This window comes from Rousettus aegyptiacus, unplaced genomic scaffold, assembly GCF_014176215.1.
Source record: "Rousettus aegyptiacus isolate mRouAeg1 unplaced genomic scaffold, mRouAeg1.p scaffold_m13_p_2, whole genome shotgun sequence".
NCBI lineage: Eukaryota > Metazoa > Chordata > Mammalia > Chiroptera > Pteropodidae > Rousettus > Rousettus aegyptiacus.
The window spans coordinates 68,058,994-68,064,993 of NW_023416295.1; the positions used below are offsets into that span (position 1 = coordinate 68,058,994).

Genomic DNA, 6,000 nt, shown 5'->3' on the forward strand with positions numbered 1-6,000 from the left:
CTTTTTTTTTTTAAACCTTGAACAAATAGGATCTTTGACACTTCTTGAACACATAAGCTCACTACAAGAGTGCTTCCTCCCATGCCAAATCATATAGGGAGAATTACATGAAAAAATATTTTTTCCTTACAATTGTAAATGGAAGCATAAAATGTATAATCAAATTGTAAAGTATATTTATTCATCTCAGAAGTCATTCATATCATAATGCTTATTATCATGAGCACCCTACCTTTTCCATTAAAAAAACGAGAAATTCTATATTACTTTTCTAACTTTGTTGTCAGTGAACATTAATTTCTTTAATTATTTAACCAGAAGAACCAGTTAAACAATTCCTAATAAAATCATAAAATAATTAAACAAATAACAATAATTAAAAATAATAAATATCACCTAAAACACATGCTACGTCCACTCTGGTTTTCTATCATTTAACTTCTTATATTTTTAGGTAATTCAAAGGAAGGAACTCCTATTTATTAAAATACCTGCTTTGTACCAGACATGTTACATATGTTCTCATATTTTTTCACCACAACCAGCTTAAATCTAAGTATTCTCTTGCTCATTTTAAAAATTAGGTACACAAGGGTTTAATATTTGTCCTCAATACACAATTAGCATGCACAAAGGAGGGAGTCAAATCCAGCTCATCTAATTCCAAAACCTGTATCTTTGCCACCATAATATGTGAACACTGAGAATATAAAGAAGTTACTATCAAACTGATATCTATTCCCATTCAACAAGTAATCATAAAAATCACATAGGAAGTAAAAACTATTCCCAGATATTCCTGTATCATGTCTCTCCTTCATCACTAACTTGTTCTGTGGTTGGACTCAACACAGGGCTGGAGAAAACTAGCAGGGACCTGCCCATGGGAGCTTTTACCTAGTTGAGAGTCCTGGAGAGAAGAATGAACTAGGAAACACACTTTATCCAGGAAGCCAGAGGCAACAAAGCCAGAGAAAGCATTCAACCTGAGCATTCGACCTGAGCCAATATTGTAACTGGAAAAATGAGCCTAAGTGTTAGGTCTAAAAGGAAAAATATGCCATATGTGGAAAAATAAGTACTAACAAAATCATCCAGGACAATTGGGTGTGGGTCTCAATGTAGTGTGAATGGGTGGGCACGAGAGATTCAGAAGAATGTCTGTGAAAGTTGAAAAGATGTTGGATGTCACATGTACATGGTATTGACCATGAAGGTGGACGTGGCCAATTTAAGGTCCAATTAAAGAACCAGATGCTTGAATTCTAAGGAAAGTCGCTGATTCTCTCTAGGGCGTATCTAAAACTACTAGGCCTAGAGATGTAGTACTTTTCCCCTTTAGTTATTATTTCATAGTTGTGATTATTATGGAGAGGATAATTTTTGAGAATAAGGCTTTTATATTTAAGTACCTAAAACAACTGAAAAAAAATCACACTTAGAATGGTGCAAAATTAGAACTGAGTAGAGTACAAAGTTTATAATTTGGACCTTTTAAAAAATAAGGACTCTCATGGAAGACCACAAAGCAGTATGAAGTTATTTCCAGGTCACTAGATGATCTGTAGGTACAAACAATATCTGGTCTTATTTCCTTTTAAAAAGGAAAAAAGGAAAAAAGGAAAAGGTACAGATCAATTTGAACCCCTAGGCTGATGTCCAAATGATAATTTTTACCTGCAAAGAGCATGAAATGGATACTTTGAGAAAGGAAACAATTAAGAACTCTTTAAGTGTTTTGAAGGGTCTTGAAGAAAACAAGAAAAATTCATCAGTATTGGGATTAAATGTCTCGATAGTTTTTCCACTTAGTATTTTCAATGATTTTTAAGCTTTTGAATAAAATATATATATATATATCTATATATATATATAGATATATACATATCTGGCCTTGTAGGCATTTAAGAGACTTGAACATTACATTTTCCATTTGATAAACTGATTTTCTTCCACACTATAGGTACTTGGAATTAACACAAACCCCAGGATAACTACAATTCCAAAAGAAAATGGTAGTTCATTATGAATGGCCTTACAGCAAATAGTGCTTTGACAGTGAAATTCCTGGTCTCCAAATTTGTACGTTTGCTCCTTTTTTTCCCCCAAAAAAGCTTCTGAGCTTTTGCACATTTAACCCTTATACTCAAAGACAATGTTACTAATGAACATGAGAAACTTCAAGTTCATGCATTTGTACTAAAAGAAGTCTGATATTTATAACCAAATTATGACTATATTGAATACAATAAATTAACTGCTGAACTAACAGAAGAAATATTATATTTATTTTCATGCCTGTGACTATGCATCCTTAGAACAGGTCTAAAGAATCATAAACCACCCATAAAGTCTATGATGTTTTCCATTTTATTTCTTTACTTAGTGACACAGCACTCATTTCTCAATAGAAAAATTGTGAATGATACTACAAGGTAAATAATTGTTTTCAGGAGTCAAAATTAACTTATACCGTTTTTAGTTGATCTGTATATTCCATGTTATTTTTTAAACCTTTCGTTATAATAATAAAGCTACACTAAAACAGAGTTTCACGTATTACTTGGTTTAATCCTTGATAAAACCCTAAGGGATAGGCACTATTAGTGCCGCCACATTGTTAGTAAAGAAACAAACTTAGAGAAAATTGCCAAAGGTAGTCATATGCTGGGCTAGTATTCAAAATAGATACTTTGAACTTCAACTGACATGGGATATAAAAATATCAAGAATATGCTTGCTAAATAATTTTTGAATAATATTAAATCGACCCACAGAATAATAAGTAAAAAATGAAAAATTATCTTAAATACCAGGTCTGAAATTGGTCAGTTGCTTCAATATTTTTTTCACTATTTGATATGAGCAGAAGTTCAATGACCAGATTCTCATAAGAAAATACGGTGCACGATTCGTGCATATCTCAGCATTTGGGGAGGAGAGTGACTTGATTTTATATAGGGTATTGTTATTCTCAATTAATAATAGTTCTGTCACATGTTTGTGTGTGATTGCCATGTAAATGGTTTACAAAGTGTTAAGAAGTTTCATGGATATCTAGCAAGACCAGAACAACTCGATAAATAAACTTTTACAAATATTGAAGAGAAAGCTTACATTTAAATGTTACTTTGTGTCTTCCTCCTAAGAGAATGAACTTTTTTCAAAAACACAGTTAAAATCAAGTATTAGATATGCAAATATGTGTTCAGATCAGAGATACCAAAATTATTCAAATGATTAATTATTCATCATAAAATGTCAATTAATAATTATGAAGCATAAAAGCCATCTTTCTAATGCATCTTTATTTTTCTTGGCCTAAAAAGGGCTTTGAATACATGTTCAATTGACTCCTAACAAGTTTTAAAAATTCAACAAAGTAAACAAATTGTAAACAAGTACAAACTTTGAATTTTAATAAGAGAATAACAAATGTGCCCAAAATGAATGAAAGACAAAATAAGAAAAACAAAAAATAGAGTCACATTTATGACATATGAAACCCCATGTTCACTCACTGGCTAGGTAATGAGGCAACCTGGCCAAGAAAACAACCCAACAACTCAAGTTGTGCGTTTCCTTAGCCTTTACAAATTACATGACACGATGTTTTGCTCTGATTCGATTGATCTTTTTGGGGGGCAGGGAGGTGCAGTGGGAATTTGTTACACTTTCTAGATAGTCATTAAAGGAAAATGCAGTTTAAGTTTCTTTAAATTACCTATTGTAATTTCTAAAGTCCATTAAGCACTGTTAAAATATTACTTTATATAAATGAATAATTTTTTCACATTGCCTTAATTCTAAAGAATTGTCCTATTCAAAGTATTATTCATCTTTTAGATTATATTTTTAAGTCAGTTTGAAGTGAAAATTAGAATGAGAAGCCATTATGATCACCGAGATACTGACTTCCAGATTTATTTATTTATTTACTTACTTAGATATTTTATTTTATTTTTTTACTTTTCACTGACACCTGGTGAACTTGTTCTCTGATGACCCAGGTACTTATTTTAGTCAGGGTGTCCCTGATCTCCTGCTGGCAGATAAATTACATATTTAACATCGTGTTTTCAAAACGGAATGATAAATCTGGACACATAAAGGAGGCAGGAAAGAATCAGAGCTAGGGAGAGAGGGGATGTTAAGAAACAAAACAAGAGATTGCAAAAGGGAGATAGCAGTTAGAAAGGAGAATGTAGGAAATGCAATTGGGAAAGAATTTCAAGAAAATAAGGATAAAGGGCAGGAAGGACTGAAAAGGGGAGTAAGAGGGAGGGAAAGGGAGAGAAGGAAGGATTTTGGGTTTTTAATTCCCTGGCGAAGCTGCTAGCGTCCGCGCCCTTAACGTTTCAGCCTTCCAACTTGAGGAGAAAGCCACCTCCTCGGGCCTGTGTCGCATCCAACTTACTCCAAGTTTTCTGGTGACTCCTACCGGGCCCCTTTCCGCCACCCCCACCCCCTTAGTAAGATTGACAGTCGCGTGGAGGAGGCTTTTCCAGGCACAGCCTTTCTCATGGTAATCAGCCCCCAGCATCACCTCCCGGCCGCCGCCGCTCCCGCAACGTGCGCAGCTCGCGGACCCCGGGGACCGGAAACAGGGCGGCGGGCGGGGAGCAGGCAAGAGAGCCAGGTCAGCTGACCCGGCGGCAGGGCGGGGGTCGCGGGGTTCCCCGGCGGGGACAGGTCTGGTGGAGGGCGAGAGGGCGGGGGACGACCCTCCCCCCGCCCGCGTGCTCCTTCGTCTGTGCTGCCCGGCCTTACCCAGAGATCAAATGGAGGGACCGTAGCTGGGGGCGTGTGGGACAGAGCGCGCCGAGAATTGGGGGCGACAAGCAGACCTGTTTTGCATCAATAAATTAAGACGCTCATTTGAGTCTTGAAGTTTGCTGGTTCCTGTCAGTGGAGACGTTGGTAAAAAACACTGAAGCTGAGATTAGTTTTAACTTCAAAAAATAAAATAAAATAAAAATAAAAATAAAATAAAATGAACACTTCAGCTTGTCGCCCTGCTGGAGCCAGGTGACGTGCGAGATTCCACAGCCCGCGGGGCCTCGCAGCAGGGATGTTAGGGACGGTCTGAGGTTCTCTGGTCCAATTTTGATTTTGTTTGAAAGGGCTTCTTACAAAGATGCTCCTGATTTTTTTTTTTTTTTTAAATAGACTTTCCCCTCCTATCCTAGGCTCAACTCCGAATGGATTGGATTGCGAGTTTGCACGTGAGAAAACCGTTTGGTTTGGTTTGGCTTGGACCCCTGCCGCCCCCAACCCCCTCCACACACCCCTAATCCAGGGGTTCCCTTAGCACCCTTTGCTTGCAACTAAGAAGTTGCCCACCTCCTGCGTAAAACACAGGGTCAAAATAATTCCTTCAGATGAAAGATCAATTCCGTTTCAAAACGAGAATAGGTTCTTTTTAAAAAATTTTTCTCCACGTTGTACAAAATAAACAGAATTTGCTTTAAAAATATATATATATTTAGCTGTGGCCAAATTCGAATTCCTTCTACTGCCTGCGTGTTCAAGGGCAGAAACATTGTATCTCTTCGGGCATCTGGGCCCGGGAGCGGAGCTGGGGGTAGGGGAGAGGGTGGGAGCGGCTGTGAAAGTTAAGGAAATTGACAGACTGAGAGGTGAATGGGGGGACAGGCACCACGTCCTGGCTGGAAGGAATAGGAAAACAAAAATGCATCTTCTCACCCTGCCTGGGTGGAGGGAATTATGAGGGAGGCAGTTTGTTTTACTCAAAGAAACCCCAAGGAATTATTTTTCTCCCTTCAATGTCGATTGCAATATTATTTCACATTTGCATGTATCTGTTGTTTTAATCCCCTTCGTTTGTGCTAATCTCGAAAAGGATTATTAATGGAGAAGAAAGACGGGGAAGGAGCGATTCATTTGCAGGACTTGCTTTGCTGTGTGAGGAGCCGAAAGCTAGCAGTCCCAATCCTCTTTCGACTTTTCCCTGTATCTTGAGCTCCTGCATCCCGCTGA

The 6,000-nt window shown here is 37.5% G+C and overlaps 1 long non-coding RNA gene across 1 annotated transcript in view; it reads right to left on the bottom strand.

The window, feature by feature from the left end:
* Positions 1 to 4,914, bottom strand: part of LOC107512938 — a 40,332-nt gene extending 35,418 nt beyond the window's left edge. Inside the window, exon 1 of the long non-coding RNA XR_001597440.2 lies at positions 4,771 to 4,914. This is a non-coding gene — a long non-coding RNA (uncharacterized LOC107512938). The remainder of the gene's footprint in view (positions 1 to 4,770) is intronic.
* Positions 4,915 to 6,000: the final 1,086 nt, after the last annotated feature.